The following is a 17,393-nucleotide window of genomic DNA, read 5'->3' as shown; positions in this document are numbered from 1 at the left end:
CTTTATCTAGTGACATTATAAACTATATAAATATACTGTAGTAATTATTAGATGATAAATACCACACGTAAATGCGCGCGTGGGTATAGGGGTGCATGTAAATGCGTGCGTGTATGTGGACATGCGTAAATGCGCGCGTGTATGTGGGCATGCGTAAATGCGCGTGTGTATGGACACGCGTAAATGCGCGCGTGTGTATGGACACGCGTAAATGCGCGCGTGTGTATGGGCACGCGTAAATGCGCGCGTGTGTATGGACACGCGTAGATGCGCGCGTGTGTATGGACACGCGTAGATGCGCGCGTGTATATGGGCACGCGTAGATGCGCGCGTGTGTATATGGGCACACGTAGATGCGCGCGCGTGTGTATATGGGCACACGTAGATGCGCGCGAGTATATGGGAACACGTAGATGCGCGCGTGTATATGGGTTCACGGAAATGCGCGCGTGTATATGGGCTCACGGAAATGCGCCCATGTGTATATGGGCACACGGAAATGCGCGCGTGTGTATATGGGCACACGGAAATGCGCGCGCGTGTGTATACGGGCACACGCAGGGCGCGCACGTGCGTGGGTAGAGGGGCACACGCAGGTGCGCGCAGGTTTATATGGGTGCGCGCGGGTTTATATGGGTGCGCGCGGGTGTGTATGGGCACGCGGAAATGCGCGCGCGTGTGTGTATATGGGCACACGGAAATGCGCGCGGGTGTATATGGGCACACGGAAATGCGCGCGGGTGCGTACGGTTTGCTGTGCGGGGAGAGGGGCTGGCGGAGGCAAGCGGTCACAGCGCGTGAGGCCCTGGGTTGCTAATCCTGGGGCAGGCAATAGTCGCGACCCGTGCAAGCAGGGACGGGTAGGGACGGGCCGGTGCCCCGTCGCGCAAAAATTTTGGACAGGCATACGGGAAGCGGGCTGCATGGCATCAATGGCAGAGCAGTTACGCCTTCTTCAAGTCGAGGCGGAAAACCATGACGAGGCATGGTTGGATCGGTGGTTGCATTCGTTGTTCTCTGCGATATACGTGTAGGCACATCAGAAATATGTATGTAGGCACATGTGGATGTTTATATGTGTAGGGGCACACGTAGAAGTGTGCGGGTGTATAGGGGCACACGTAGATGTGCGCTTGCGTGCGTGGGCACACGTAGATGCGTGCGGGTATGTATGGCCACACGTAGATGTGCGCGAGTGCGTATGGGCGCACGCGTGGATGCGCGCGTGTGTATGAGCACACGTGGATGCGCGCGTGTGTATGGGCACACGTAGATGTCAGTAGAGCTCTTTATCTAGTGACATTATAAACTATATAAATATACTGTAGTAATTATTAGATGATAAATACCACGCGTAAATGCGCGCGTGGGTATAGGGGTGCACGTAAATGCGCGCATGGGTATAGGGGTGCACGTAAATGCGCGCGTGTATATGGGCATACGTAGATGCGCGTGTGTATATGGACATGCGTAAATGCGCGCGTGTATATGGACACGCGTAAATGCGTGCGTGTATATGGACACGTAGATGCGCGCGTGTGTATATGGGCACATGTAGATACGCGCGTGTGTATATGGGCACACGTAGATGCGCGCGTGTGTATATGGGCACACGTAGATGCGCGCGTGTGTATATGGGCACACGTAGATGCGCGCGTGTGTATACGGGCACACGTAGATGTGCGCGTGTATATGGGAACACGGAAATGCGCGCGTGTATATGGGCTCACGGAAATGCGCGCGTGTGTGTATGGGCTCACGGAAATGCGCGCGTGTGTGTATGGGCTCACGGAAATGCGCGCGTGTGTATATGGGCTCACGGAAATGCGCGCGTGTGTATATGGGCTCACGGAAATGCGCGCGTGTGTATATGGGCACACGGGAATGCGCGCGTGTGTATATGGGCACACGGGAATGCGCGCGTGTGTATATGGGCACATGGAAATGCGCACGTGTGTATATGGGCACACGGAAATGCGCGCGTGTGTATATGGGCACACGGAAATGCGCGTGTGTGTATATGGGCACACGGAAATGCGCGCGTCTGTGTATACGGGCACACGCAGGGTGCGTGTGTAGCGGGGCACACGCAGGTGCGCGCGGGTTTATATGGGTGCGTGTGGATGTTTATGGGTGCGCGCGGGTGTATATGGGCACACGGAAATTCGCGCGCGCGTGTGTATATGGGCACACGGAAATGCGCGCGGGTGTATATGGGCACACGGAAATGCGCGCGGGTGCGTACGGTTTGCTGTGCGGGGAGAGGGGCTGGCGAAGGCACGCGGTCACAGCGCGTGAGGCCCTGGGTTGCTAATCCTGGGGCAGGCAATAGTCACGACCCGTGCAAGCAGGGCCGGGTAGGGACGGGCCGGTGCCCCGTCGCGCGAAAATTTTGGACAGGCATACGGGAAGCGGGCTGCATGGCAGCAATGGCAGAGCAGTTACGCCTTCTTCAAGTCGAGGCGGAAAACCATGACGAGGCATGGTTGGATCGGTGGCTGCAGGCGTTCTCTGTGAAACCAGCACGTGGCACTAAGGCTGCTCCCCGCGGGAAGGGGAAGCAGAGGGCGCTGCAGCACAACGCGTCAGGCGACAGTCCTCAGGCAGCATTGCGCGCTAGACAGGCGGCATGTAGAGAAGCCGCGCTCCACAGGAAGGGAGCGCGGAGGGTGCTGCAGTGCAAGGCGGCAGGCGAAGTTCAGCAACCGCACGCAGGGCGGCAGCCCTCGGTCACGGTACCGTGAGGCAGGGCGTCAAAGCGGAGGGCGCTGCAGCACAACGCAACAGGCGACAGTCGACAGCCCTCAGGCAGCATTGCGCGCTAGACAGGCGGCAGGCAGAGAAGCCGCGCTCCACAGGAAGGGAGCGCGGAGGGTGCTGCAGTGCAAGGCGGCAGGCGAAGTTCAGCAACCGCACGCAGGGCGGCAGCCCTCGGTCACGGTACCGCGAGGCAGGGCGTCACAGCGGCCCTGTCGGGCCTCAGCGAAGGTGGGGAGGACTTCGACCGCTGGGACGCAGGACACGGCGGATCGGCGCGCAGGTCGGCCCGCCAAGGAGGGGCGGCAACTTCCAGCCACCGTGACGCAGAACAGGGCGTCACGGCACGCCACACGGCCGCCCGTTGCTGACGCGGGCGGTGTCACTGTCAGGATTTCGCCTGCAGAGTCGGCAGGGCCAAGGAGACAAAGACGGCCAACCGCAACCGCGGTTGGTGCCAATGTGTTTCGTAGAGCAGAGAACCCAGCAGGGTTCGACTACGTGGAGCCGGCATCGGGTGAAGGGCGAACCAAGTCGCAGCCCAGGTCTCTTCCTCACGGGAAGCCACAGATGGCCACGGCCGGGGTCACTGGCACCGCGAATTCCATTCCAGTACCAACAGCCATCAGCCGGACCCCGGTGTCTTTCAATTCTTCAGCCACGGCCGGGGTCAGGGGCGCGGTAGCCGACCCACCCGGCAGCATCACGCACTGCACAGATGGTGGAACAGCCCCGGCAGGTGGTTGATGGAGACACGCCGTGGAAGGTACGGCATATGGCGTATCGGGTAATGGTAAGGAGTCGCGTTTAGGGCGGTATCGAGGAGATGCGTCAAGGCTTGCAGTGGGCGACACAGAGCGAGCAAGGGAAGAGGCGTGGCCCAGTCCACTGCCAGGGTCGATTCCCTAGTGGTCACTGAGGGCGGGTAAGAAGCCTGCAGCAGTAAAAAAGGCGAAATCCCAGATAGCGCTGGGCAAAGGCGGCCTGCGGCTCCGGAGGTGGGTATGTCCGGGACCGGGTGAGGGATAGTGCAGCGAAAAAAGCGATTCTCAGGGCATCTTTAAAAAGCATGGCAAGTTGAGTAACTACTGCCCCAGGCACGATTGGCAGCCCCAGGTGGAATGGAGAGGGCAGGCTGGGCCGGTAGAGGAGCATCGGTCCCGCTGCTAGGCATGCCAGGCGGGGTAGACTTATTTGAGTTTCCGGGAGGGCTTCGAGAGGGTCTGGAGGGTTGGCGGTACGGGCCTAGTTTAAGGGGGGTTAAATAGACCCGTCGGTGGCGGCTCTTGGGGGGTGGGTGCTTGTTCTTGCCAGACTGGGAGCTGGGCCGTTTGAGCCCGGGGGGAGTACGAGTGGGCAAGGTCAGTTATCCATGACCTCGAGAGCCCGCTCGCGTAGGGGACACGAGGTCAGCGGTTCGAGGGCCGGCTGACCGTCCCCTCCCCCTCCTGTCAAAGGAGCACACTCTGGCAGGGAGTGCATTTACCCCATTAGGTTTTCTGTATAAATAAATAGCCGCGGCCATTTTACCTCCAGCTCCCGTTTCCTGTCTTTATTTGTACGTTGCATGTGGGTACAAGGCGGGGGGAGAGGGGAACCGCCTGGAACCTCCCTGGTCAAGCGGCCCCCCTAGCCATAGGCGGGGGGGCTTCATGACCGGGGGGGGTCCGGCCTTCCCCTCGCTGGCCCGCCCCCACACCTCCCTCCCCAGGACAGGGGAGGAGTTCCAGGAAGGCCTACTTAAGGCCAGGCTGGCGGGCAGCACATCCTCTTTGGCTGCCCGCCAGACGATTTCCCACCCACCCATCCCCTTAGTTAGTGATTGCAATCATGTAATGAACGGCAGCAGAAGGTTGAGCAGGGTAGGGTATTCCCAGGAATGTGGACATATGCATTGTATGCCGTGTTAATGGTTCTTTGTTCCGTTACAGCACGAACAGCTGATACTGTGCTGAGTGAAAGGACGAGGTTCCGAACAGGAGGGGTCATTGACCAGTTTTGCCTTTGTCGCGGCGGCTCTTGGGGGGTGGGTGCTTGTTCTTGCCAGACTGGGAGCTGGGCCGTTTGAGCCCGGGGGGAGTACGAGTGGGCAAGGTCAGTTATCCATGACCTCGAGAGCCCGCTCGCGTAGGGGACACGAGGTCAGCGGTTCGAGGGCCGGCTGACCGTCCCCTCCCCCTCCTGTCAAAGGAGCACACTCTGGCAGGGAGTGCATTTACCCCATTAGGTTTTCTGTATAAATAAATAGCCGCGGCCATTTTACCTCCAGCTCCCGTTTCCTGTCTTTATTTGTACGTTGCATGTGGGTACAAGGCGGGGGGAGAGGGGAACCGCCTGGAACCTCCCTGGTCAGGTCCGTTGTTCAAAACACAGTGGAACTATGTAGTTGTCTGGTCTTCTATGCTTAAATGTACGTTTTCAAACAAGATATTGTGACGGCAACAGAAATCTTGAATACAGAAATATTGGTTATGGTTTTAGAATCCTTACAGACAATTTTTTCTTTACCAAATAGAATAATATTCTTGTTTGTTCAAGTTTACTATTTGAAATATATTTTATTAAACAGAAAACGTAAGCTCAATTTAAGCAAGATTTAGAGCACACACAAATGAATCTGATGTGCTTTCTTGCGGACAGAATAGCTGTTTCAGGAAATAATTTTAAGAGTTCCATAGTGTAGTGGTTATCACGTCTGCTTCACACGCAGAATGTCCTGTGTTCAAAACCCAGTGGAACTATGTAGTTGTCTTGTCTTTTATGCATAAATGTATGTTTTCAAACAAGATATTGTGACGGCAACGGAAATCTTGAATCCAGAAATATGGTTTTACCATCCTTTCATACAATTTTTTCTTTACCAAATAGAGTAAGATTCTTGTTTGTTCAAGTGTACTTTTTGAAATATATATTATTAAACAGAAAATGTAAGTTCAATTTAAGCAAGATTTCGAGCACACACAAATGAATCTGATGTGCTTTCTTCTGGACAGAAAAGCTGTTTCAGAAAACATTTTTAAGAGTTCCATAGTGTAGTGGTTATCACATCTGCTTAACACGCAGAAGGTCCGTTGTTCAAAACACAGAGGAACTATGTAGTTGTCTTGTCTTCTATGCATAAATGTACGTTTTCAAACAAGATATTGTGACGGCAACAGAAATCTTGAATCCAGAAATATTGATTTAGGTTTTAGAATCCTTTCATACAATATTTTCTTTACCAAATAGAGTAAGTTTCTTGTTTGTTCAATTGTACTTTTTGAAATATATATTATTAAACAGAAAACGTAAGCTCAATTTAAGCAAGATTTCAAGCACACACAAATTAATCTGATGTGCTTTTTTTGCGGAATGAAAAGCTGTTTCAGAAAACATTTAAAGAGTTCCATAGTGTAGTGGTTATCACGTCTGCTTAACACGCAGAAGGTCCTGGGTTCAAAACCCAGTGGAACTATGTGGTTGTCTTGTCTTTTATGCATAAATATACGTTTTCAAACAAGATATTGTGACGGCAACAGAAATCTTGAATCCAGAAATATTGGTTGTGGTTTTAGAATCCTTTCATACAATTTTTTCTTTACCAAATAGAGTAAGATTCTTGTTTGTTCAAGTGTACGTTTTGAAATATATATTATTAAACAGAAAAGGTAAGCTCAATTTAAGCAAGATTTAGAGCACACACAAATGAATCTGATGTGCTTTCTTGCGGACAGAATAGCTGTATCAGGAAACAATTTTAAGAGTTCCATAGTGTAGGGGTTATCACGTCTGCTTCACACGCAGAAGGTCCTGGGTTCAAAACCCAGTGGAACTATGTAGTTGTCTTGTCTTTTATGCATAAATGTATGTTTTCAAACAAGATATTGTGACGGCAACGGAAATCTTGAATCCAGAAATATGGTTTTACCATCCTTTCATACAATTTTTTCTTTACCAAATAGAGTAAGATTCTTGGTTGTTCAAGTGTACTTTTTGAAATATATATTATTAAACAGAAAACGTAAGCACAATTTAAGCAAGATTTCGAGCACACACAAATGAATCTGATGTGCTTTCTTGCGGACTGAAAAGCTGTTTCAGAATTTTTTTTTAAGAGTTCCATAGTGTAATGTTTATCACGTCTGCTTCACTTGCAGAAGGTCCGTTGTTCAAAACACAGTGGAACTATGTAGTTGCCTGGTCTTTTATGCATAAATGTACGTTTTCAAACAAGATATTGTGACGGCAATGGAAATCTTGAATTCAGAAGTATGGGTTATGGTTTTAGAATCCTTTTATACAATTTTTTCTTTACCAAATAGAGTAAGATTCTTGTTTGTTCAAGTGTACTTTTTGAAATATATATTATTAAACAGAAAACGTAAGCTCAATTTAAGCAAGATTTCGAGCACACACAAATGAATCTGATGTGCTTTCTTGTGGACAGAAAAGCTGTTTCAGATAACATTTTTAAGAGTTCCATAGTGTAGTGGTTATAACGTCTGCTTAACCCGCAGAAGGACCTCGGTTCAAAACCCAGTGGAACTATGTAGTTGTCTTGTCTTTTATGCATAAATGTACGTTTTCAAACAAGATATTGTGACGGCAAAGGAAATCTTGAATCCAGAAATATGGGTTATGTTTTACCATCCTTTCATACAATTTTTTCTTTACCAAATAGAGTAAGATTCTTGTTTGTTCAAGTGTACTTTTTGAAATATATATTATTAAAAAGAAAACGTAAGCTCAATTTAAGCAAGATTTCAAGCACACACAAATGAATCTGATGTGCTTTTTTGCAGACTGAAAAGCAGTTTCAGAATTTTTTTGGAAGAGTTCCATAGTGTAGTGGTTATCACATCTGCTAAACACGCAGAAGGTCCGTTGTTCAAAACACAGTGGATCTATGTAGTTGTCTGGTCTTCTATGCTTAAATGTACGTTTTCAAACAAGATATTGTGACGGCAACAGAAATCTTGAATACAGAAATATTGGTTATGGTTTTAGAATCCTTTCAGACAATTTTTTCTTTACCAAATAGAATAATATTCTTGTTTGTTCAAGTTTACTATTTGAAATATATTTTATTAAACAGAAAACGTAAGCTCAATTTAAGCAAGATTTAGAGCACACACAAATGAATCTGATGTGCTTTCTTGCGGACAGAATAGCTGTTTCAGGAAATAATTTTAAGAGTTCCATAGTGTAGTGGTTATCACGTCTGCTTCACACGCAGAATGTCCTGTGTTCAAAACCCAGTGGAACTATGTAGTTGTCTTGTCTTTAATGCATAAATGTATGTTTTCAAACAAGATATTGTGACGGCAACGGAAATCTTGAATCCAGAAATATGGTTTTACCATCCTTTCATACAATTTTTTCTTTACCAAATAAAGTAAGATTCTTGTTTGTTCAAGTGTACTTTTTGAAATATATATTATTAAACAGAAAATGTAAGTTCAATTTAAGCAAGATTTCGAGCACACACAAATGAATCTGATGTGCTTTCTTCTGGACAGAAAAGCTGTTTCAGAAAACATTTTTAAGAGTTCCATAGTGTAGTGGTTATTACATCTGCTTAACACGCAGAATGTCCGTTGTTCAAAACACAGAGGAACTATGTAGTTGTCTGGTCTTCTATGCATAAATGTACGTATTCAAACAAGATATTGTGACGGCAACAGAAATCTTGAATCTAGAAATATTGATTTAGGTTTTAGAATCCTTTCATACAATATTTTCTTTACCAAATAGAGTAAGTTTCTTGTTTGTTCAATTGTACTTTTTGAAATATATATTATTAAACAGAAAACGTATGCTCAATTTTAGCATGATTTTGAGCACACACAAATGAATCTGATGTGCTTTCTTGCGGACAGAAAAGCTGTTTCAGTAAACAATTTTAAGAGTTCCATAGTGTAGTGGTTATCACGTCTGCTTCACAAGCAGAAGGTCCTGGGTTCAAAACCCAGTGGAACTATGTAGTTGTCTTGTCTTTTATGCATAAATGTACGTTTTCAAACAAGATATTGTGACGGCAACGGAAATCTTGAATCCAGAAATATGGGTTATGGTTGTACCATCTTTCATACAATTTTTTCTTTACCAAATAGAGTAAGATTCTTGTTTGTTCAAGTGTACTTTTTGAAATATATATTATTAAACAGAAAACGTAAGCTCAATTTAAGCAAGATTTCGAGCACACACAAATGAATCTGATGTGCTTTCTTGTGGACAGAAAAGCTGTTTCAGGAAACAAATTTAAGAGTTCCATAGTGTAGTGGTTATCACGTCTGCTTCACACGCAGAAGCTCCTGGGTTCAAAACCCAGTGGAACTATGTAGTTGTCTTGTCATTTATGCATAAATATACGTTTTCAAACAAGATATTGTGACGGCAACAGAAATCTTGAATCCAGAAAAATTGGTTTTGGTTTTAGAATCCTTTCATACAATTTTTTCTTTACCAAATAGAGTAAGATTCTTGTTTGTTCAAGTGTACGTTTTGAAATATATATTATTAAACAGAAAAGGTAAGCTCAATTTAAGCAAGATTTAGAGCACACACAAATGAATCTGATGTGCTTTCTTGCGGACAGAATAGCTGTTTCAGGAAACAATTTTAAGAGTTCCATAGTGTAGTGGTTATCACGTCTGCTTCACACGCAGAAGGTCCTGGGTTCAAAACCTAGTGGAACTATGTAGTTGTCTTGTCTTTTATGCATAAATGTATGTTTTCAAACAAGATATTGTGACGGCAACGGAAATCTTGAATTCAGAAATATGGTTTTACCATCCTTTCATACAATTTTTTCTTTACCAAATAGAGTAAGATTCTTGGTTGTTCAAGTGTACTTTTTGAAATATATATTATTAAACAGAAAACGTAAGCACAATTTAAGCAAGATTTCGAGCACACACAAATGAATCTGATGTGCTTTCTTGCGGACTGAAAAGCTGTTTCAGAATTTTTTTTTAAGAGTTCCATAGTGTAATGTTTATCACGTCTGCTTCACACGCAGGAGGTCCTGGGTTCAAAACCCAGTGGAACTATGTAGTTGTCTTGTCTTTTATGCATAAATATACGTTTTCAAACAAGTTATTGTGACGGCAACGGAAATCTTGAATCCAGAAATATGGGTTATGGTTTTAGCATCCTTTCATAAAAAAATTTCTTTACCAAATAGAGTAAGATTCTTGTTTGTTCAAGTGTACTTTTTGAAATATATATTATTAAACAGAAAACGTAAGCTCAATTTAAGCAAGATTTCGAGCACACACAAATGAATCTGATGTGCTTTCTTGTGGACAGAAAAGCTGTTTCAGGAAATAATCTTAAGAGTTCCATAGTGTAGTGGTTATCACATCTGCTTAACACGCAGAAGGTACGTTGTTCAAAACACAGGGGAACTATGTAGTTGTCTTGTCTTTTATGCATAAATGTACGTTTTCAAACAAGATATTGTGTCCGCAATGGAAATCTTGAATCCAGAAATATGCATTAGGGTTTTACCATCCTTTCATACAATTTTTTCTTTACCAAATAGAGTAAGATTCTTGTTTGTTCAAGTGTACGTTTTGAAATATATATTATTAAACAGAAAACGTAAGCTCAATTTAAGCAAGGTTTCCAGCACACACAAATGAATCTGATGTGCTTTCTTGCAGACAGAAAAGCTGTTTCAGGAAACAATTTTAGGAGTTCCATAGTGTAGTGGTTATCACGTCTGCTTCACACGCAGAAGGTCCTGGGTTCAAAACCCAGTGGAACTATGTAGTTGTCTTGTCATTTATGCATAAATGTACGTATTCAAACAAGATATTGTGACGGCAATGGAAATCTTGAATCCAGAAATATGGGTTATGGTTGTACCATCTTTCATACAATTTTTTCTTTACCAAATAGAGTTAGATTCTTGTTTGTTCAAGTGTACTTTTTGAAATATATATTATTAAACAGAAAACGTAAGATCAATTTAAGCAAGATTTCGAGCACACACAAATGAATCTGATGTGCTTTCTTGTGTACAGAAAAGCTGTTTCAGAGAACATTTTTAAGAGTTCCATAGTGTAATGGTTATCACGTCTGCTTCACACGCAGAAGGTCCGTTGTCCAAAACACAGTGGAAATATGTAGCTGTCTGGTCTTTTATGCATAAATGTACGTTATCAAACAGGATATTGTGACGGCAACGGAAACCTTGAATCCAGAAATATTGGTTATGGTTTTGAATCCTTTCAGACAATTTTTTCTTTACCAAATAGAGTAAGATTCTTGTTTGTTCAAGTGTACTTTTTGAAATATATATTATTAAACAGAAAAGGTATAAACAGAATATTAGCAAGATTTCGAGCACACACAAATGAATCTGATGTGCTTTCTTGCGAACAGAAAAGCTGTTTCAGGAAACAATTTTAAGAGTTCCATAGTGTAGTGGTTATCACGTCTGCTTCACACGCAGAAGGTCCTGGTTTCAAAACCAAGTGGAACTAGGTAGTTTTTTTGTCTTTTATGCATAAATGTACGTTTTCAAACAAGATATTTTGACGGCAACGGAAATGTTGAATTCAGAAATATGGGCTATGGTTTTAGCATTCTTTCATACAATTTTTTCTTTACCAAATAGAGTAAGATTCTTGTTTGTTCAAGTGTACTTTTTGAAATATATATTATTAAACACAAAACGTAAGCTCAATTTAAGCATGATTCTGAGCACACACAAATGAATCTGATGTGCTTTCTTGCGAACAGAAAAGCTGTTTCAGGAATCAATTTTAAGAGTTCCATAGTGTAGTTGTTATCACGTCTGCTTAACACGCAGAAGGTCCTGGGTTCAAAACCCAGTGGAACTATGTAGTTGTCTGGTCTTTTATGCATAAACATACATTTTCAAACAAGATATTGTGACGGCAACGGAAATCTTGAATTCAGAAATATGGGTTATGGTTTTAGCATCCTTTTATACAATTTTTTCTTTAACAAATAGAGTAAGATTCTTGTTTGTTCAAGTGTACTTTTTGAAATATGTATTATTAAACAGAAAAGGTAAGCTCAATTTAAGCAAGATTTAGAGCACACACAAATGAATCTGATGTGCTTTCTTGCGGACAGAATAGCTGTATCAGGAAACAATTTTAAGAGTTCCATAGTGTAGTGGTTATCACGTCTGCTTCACACGCAGAAGGTCCTGGGTTCAAAACCCAGTGGAACTATGTAGTTGTCTTGTCTTTTATGCATAAATGTATGTTTTCAAACAAGATATTGTGACGGCAACGGAAATCTTGAATCCAGAAATATGGTTTTACCATCCTTTCATACAATTTTTTCTTTACCAAATAGAGTAAGATTCTTGGTTGTTCAAGTGTACTTTTTGAAATATATATTATTAAACAGAAAACGTAAGCACAATTTAAGCAAGATTTCGAGCACACACAAATGAATCTGATGTGCTTTCTTGCGGACTGAAAAGCTGTTTCAGAATTTTTTTTTAAGAGTTCCATAGTGTAATGTTTATCACGTCTGCTTCACTTGCAGAAGGTCCGTTGTTCAAAACACAGTGGAACTATGTAGTTGTCTGGTCTTTTATGCATAAATGTACGTTTTCAAACAAGATATTGTGACGGCAATGGAAATCTTGAATTCAGAAGTATGGGTTATGGTTTTAGAATCCTTTTATACAATTTTTTCTTTACCAAATAGAGTAAGATTCTTGTTTGTTCAAGTGTACTTTTTGAAATATATATTATTAAACAGAAAACGTAAGCTCAATTTAAGCAAGATTTCGAGCACACACAAATGAATCTGATGTGCTTTCTTGTGGACAGAAAAGCTGTTTCAGATAACATTTTTAAGAGTTCCATAGTGTAGTGGTTATAACGTCTGCTTAACCCGCAGAAGGACCTGGGTTCAAAACCCAGTGGAACTATGTAGTTGTCTTGTCTTTTATGCATAAATGTACGTTTTCAAACAAGATATTGTGACGGCAAAGGAAATCTTGAATCCAGAAATATGGGTTATGTTTTACCATCCTTTCATACAATTTTTTCTTTACCAAATAGAGTAAGATTCTTGTTTGTTCAAGTGTACTTTTTGAAATATATATTATTAAAAAGAAAACGTAAGCTCAATTTAAGCAAGATTTCAAGCACACACAAATGAATCTGATGTGCTTTTTTGCAGACTGAAAAGCAGTTTCAGAATTTTTTTGGAAGAGTTCCATAGTGTAGTGGTTATCACATCTGCTAAACACGCAGAAGGTCCGTTGTTCAAAACACAGTGGATCTATGTAGTTGTCTAGTCTTCTATGCTTAAATGTACGTTTTCAAACAAGATATTGTGACGGCAACAGAAATCTTGAATACAGAAATATTGGTTATGGTTTTAGAATCCTTTCAGACAATTTTTTCTTTACCAAATAGAATAATATTCTTGTTTGTTCAAGTTTACTATTTGAAATATATTTTATTAAACAGAAAACGTAAGCTCAATTTAAGCAAGATTTAGAGCACACACAAATGAATCTGATGTGCTTTCTTGCGGACAGAATAGCTGTTTCAGGAAATAATTTTAAGAGTTCCATAGTGTAGTGGTTATCACGTCTGCTTCACACGCAGAATGTCCTGTGTTCAAAACCCAGTGGAACTATGTAGTTGTCTTGTCTTTAATGCATAAATGTATGTTTTCAAACAAGATATTGTGACGGCAACGGAAATCTTGAATCCAGAAATATGGTTTTACCATCCTTTCATACAATTTTTTCTTTACCAAATAGAGTAAGATTCTTGTTTGTTCAAGTGTACTTTTTGAAATATATATTATTAAACAGAAAATGTAAGTTCAATTTAAGCAAGATTTCGAGCACACACAAATGAATCTGATGTGCTTTCTTCTGGACAGAAAAGCTGTTTCAGAAAACATTTTTAAGAGTTCCATAGTGTAGTGGTTATCACATCTGCTTAACACGCAGAATGTCCGTTGTTCAAAACACAGAGGAACTATGTAGTTGTCTGGTCTTCTATGCATAAATGTACGTATTCAAACAAGATATTGTGACGGCAACAGAAATCTTGAATCCAGAAATATTGATTTAGGTTTTAGAATCCTTTCATACAATATTTTCTTTACCAAATAGAGTAAGTTTCTTGTTTGTTCAATTGTACTTTTTGAAATATATATTATTAAACAGAAAACGTATGCTCAATTTTAGCATGATTTTGAGCACACACAAATGAATCTGATGTGCTTTCTTGCGGACAGAAAAGCTGTTTCAGTAAACAATTTTAAGAGTTCCATAGTGTAGTGGTTATCACGTCTGCTTCACAAGCAGAAGGTCCTGGGTTCAAAATCCAGTGGAACTATGTAGTTGTCTTGTCTTTTATGCATAAATGTACGTTTTCAAACAAGATATTGTGACGGCAACGGAAATCTTGAATCCAGAAATATGGGTTATGGTTGTACCATCTTTCATACAATTTTTTCTTTACCAAATAGAGTAAGATTCTTGTTTGTTCAAGTGTACTTTTTGAAATATATATTATTAAACAGAAAACGTAAGCTCAATTTAAGCAAGATTTCGAGCACACACAAATGAATCTGATGTGCTTTCTTGTGGACAGAAAAGCTGTTTCAGGAAGCAAATTTAAGAGTTCCATAGTGTAGTGGTTATCACGTCTGCTTCACACGCAGAAGCTCCTGGGTTCAAAACCCAGTGGAACTATGTAGTTGTCTTGTCTTTTATGCATAAATATACGTTTTCAAACAAGTTATTGTGACGGCAACGGAAATCTTGAATCCAGAAATATGGGTTATGGTTTTAGCATCCTTTCATAAAAAATTTCTTTACCAAATAGAGTAAGATTCTTGTTTGTTCAAGTGTACTTTTTGAAATATATATTATTAAACAGAAAACGTAAGCTCAATTTAAGCAAGATTTCGAGCACACACAAATGAATCTGATGTGCTTTCTTGTGGACAGAAAAGCTGTTTCAGGAAATAATCTTAAGAGTTCCATAGTGTAGTGGTTATCACATCTGCTTAACACGCAGAAGGTACGTTGTTCAAAACACAGGGGAACTATGTAGTTGTCTTGTCTTTTATGCATAAATGTACGTTTTCAAACAAGATATTGTGACGGCAATGGAAATCTTGAATCCAGAAATATGGGTTATGGTTTTACCATCCTTTCATACAATTTTTTCTTTACCAAATAGAGTAAGATTCTTGTTTGTTCAAGTGTACGTTTTGAAATATATATTATTAAACAGAAAACGTAAGCTCAATTTAAGCAAGGTTTCCAGCACACACAAATGAATCTGATGTGCTTTCTTGTGTACAGAAAAGCTGTTTCAGAGAACATTTTTAAGAGTTCCATAGTGTAATGGTTATCACGTCTGCTTCACACGCAGAAGGTCCATTGTCCAAAACACAGTGGAAATATGTAGCTGTCTGGTCTTTTATGCATAAATGTACGTTATCAAACAGGATATTGTGACGGCAATGGAAATCTTGAATCCAGAAATATGGGTTATGGTTTTACCATCCTTTCATACAATTTTTTCTTTACCAAATAGAGTAAGATTCTTGTTTGTTCAAGTGTACTTTTTGAAATATATATTATTAAACAGAAAAGGTAAGCTCAATATTAGCAAGATTTCGAGCACACACAAATGAATCTGATGTGCTTTCTTGCGAACAGAAAAGCTGTTTCAGGAAACAATTTTAAGAGTGCCATAGTGTAGTGGTTATCACGTCTGCTTCACACGCAGAAGGTCCTGGTTTCAAAACCAAGTGGAACTAGGTAGTTTTTTTGTCTTTTATGCATAAATGTACGTTTTCATACAAGATATTTTGACGGCAACGGAAATCTTGAATTCAGAAATATGGGCTATGGTTTTAGCATTCTTTCATACAATTTTTTCTTTACCAAATAGAGTAAGATTCTTGTTTGTTCAAGTGTACTTTTTGAAATATATATTATTAAACACAAAACGTAAGCTCAATTTAAGCATGATTCTGAGCACACACAAATGAATCTGATGTGCTTTCTTGCGAACAGAAAAGCTGTTTCAGGAATCAATTTTAAGAGTTCCATAGTGTAGCTGTTATCACGTCTGCTTAACACGCAGAAGGTCCTGGGTTCAAAACCCAGTGGAACTATGTAGTTGTCTGGTCTTTTATGCATAAACATACATTTTCAAACAAGATATTGTGACGGCAACGGAAATCTTGAATTCAGAAATATGGGTTATGGTTTTAGCATCCTTTTATACAATTTTTTCTTTAACAAATAGAGTAAGATTCTTGTTTGTTCAAGTGTACTTTTTGAAATATGTATTATTAAACAGAAAAGGTAAGCTCAATTTAAGCAAGATTTCAAGCACACACAAATGAATCTGATGTGCTTTCTTGCAGACTGAAAAGCTGTTTCAGAAAACTTTTTAAAGAGTTCCATAATGTAATGGTTATCACGTCTGCTTCACACGCAGAAGGTCCGTTGTCCAAAACACAGTGGAACTATGTAGTTGTCTGGTCTTTTATGCATAAATGTACGTTATCAAACAGGATATTGTGACGGCAACGGAAACCTTGAATCCAGAAATATTGGTTATGGTTTTGAATCCTTTCAGACAATTTTTTCTTTACCAAATAGAGTAAGATTCTTGTTTGTTCAAGTGTACTTTTTGAAATATATATTATTAAACAGAAAAGGTAAGCTCAATATTAGCAAGATTTCAAGCACACACCAATGAATCTGATGTGCTTTCTTGCGGACTGAAAAGCTGTTTCAGAAAACGTTTTTAGGAGTTCCATAGTGTAGTGGTTATCATGTCTGCTTAACACGCAGAAGGTCCTGGGTTCAAAACCCAGTGGAACTATGTAGTTGTCTGGTCTTTTATGCATAAATGTACGTTTTCGAAAACAAGATATTGTAACGACAACGGAAATCTTGAATCCAGAAATATTGGATATGGATTTAGTATCCTTTCAGACAATTTTTTCTTTACCAAATAGTGTAAGATTCTTGTTTGTTCAAGTGTACTTTTTGAAATATATATTATTAAACAGAAAATGTAAGCTCAATTTAAGCAAGATTTCGAGCACACACAAATGAATCTGATGTGCTTTCTTGCGGACAGAAAAGCTGATTCAGGAAACAATTTTAAGAGTTGAATAGTGTAGTGGTTATCACATCTGCTTCACACGCAGAAGGTCCGTTGTTCAAAACACAGTGGAAATATGTAGTTGTCTGGTCTTTTATGCATAAATGTACGTTTTCAACCAAGATATTGTGACGGCAACGGAAATCTTGAATCCCGAAATATTGGTTATGGTTTTAGAATTCTTTCATACAATTTTTTCTTAACCAAATAGAGTAAGATTCTTTTTTGTTCAAGTGTACTTTTTGAAATATATTTTATTAAACAGAAAACGTAAGCTCAATTTAAGCAAGATTTCAAGCACACACAAATGAATCTGATGTGCTTTTTGGCAGACTGAAAAGCTGTTTCAGAAAACTTTTTTAGGAGTTCCATAGTGTAGTGGTTACCACGTCTGCTTAACACGCAGAAGGTCCTGGGTTCAAAACAAAGTGGAACTATGTAGTTGTCTGGTCTTTTATGCATAAATGTACATTTTCGAAAACAAGATATTGTGACGGC

General features: G+C 41.1%; 6 non-coding genes across 6 annotated transcripts; all 6 read left to right on the top strand.

Moving 5' to 3' along the window:
- Positions 1–6,138: 6,138 nt before the first annotated feature.
- Positions 6,139–6,211, top strand: TRNAV-AAC (transfer RNA valine (anticodon AAC)). Its single transcript has one exon. It is a non-coding gene; the product is annotated as a tRNA-Val (tRNA).
- Positions 6,212–6,498: 287 nt separating this feature from the next.
- On the top strand, positions 6,499–6,571 carry TRNAV-CAC (transfer RNA valine (anticodon CAC)). Its single transcript has one exon. It is a non-coding gene; the product is annotated as a tRNA-Val (tRNA).
- A 2,072-nt stretch (positions 6,572–8,643) lies between these two features.
- Positions 8,644–8,716, top strand: TRNAV-CAC (transfer RNA valine (anticodon CAC)). Its single transcript has one exon. It is a non-coding gene; the product is annotated as a tRNA-Val (tRNA).
- Positions 8,717–10,435: 1,719 nt separating this feature from the next.
- TRNAV-CAC (transfer RNA valine (anticodon CAC)) lies at positions 10,436–10,508 on the top strand. The gene has a single exon. It is a non-coding gene; the product is annotated as a tRNA-Val (tRNA).
- Positions 10,509–11,875: 1,367 nt separating this feature from the next.
- On the top strand, positions 11,876–11,948 carry TRNAV-CAC (transfer RNA valine (anticodon CAC)). Its single transcript has one exon. It is a non-coding gene; the product is annotated as a tRNA-Val (tRNA).
- Positions 11,949–16,537: 4,589 nt separating this feature from the next.
- On the top strand, positions 16,538–16,610 carry TRNAV-AAC (transfer RNA valine (anticodon AAC)). The gene has a single exon. It is a non-coding gene; the product is annotated as a tRNA-Val (tRNA).
- The last annotated feature ends 783 nt before the right edge of the window (positions 16,611–17,393 follow it).

The sequence above is a fragment of the Ascaphus truei genome, chromosome 18 (genome assembly GCF_040206685.1).
Source record: "Ascaphus truei isolate aAscTru1 chromosome 18, aAscTru1.hap1, whole genome shotgun sequence".
Lineage (NCBI taxonomy): Eukaryota > Metazoa > Chordata > Amphibia > Anura > Ascaphidae > Ascaphus > Ascaphus truei.
This window is presented reverse-complemented; position numbering and strand designations above follow the sequence as displayed.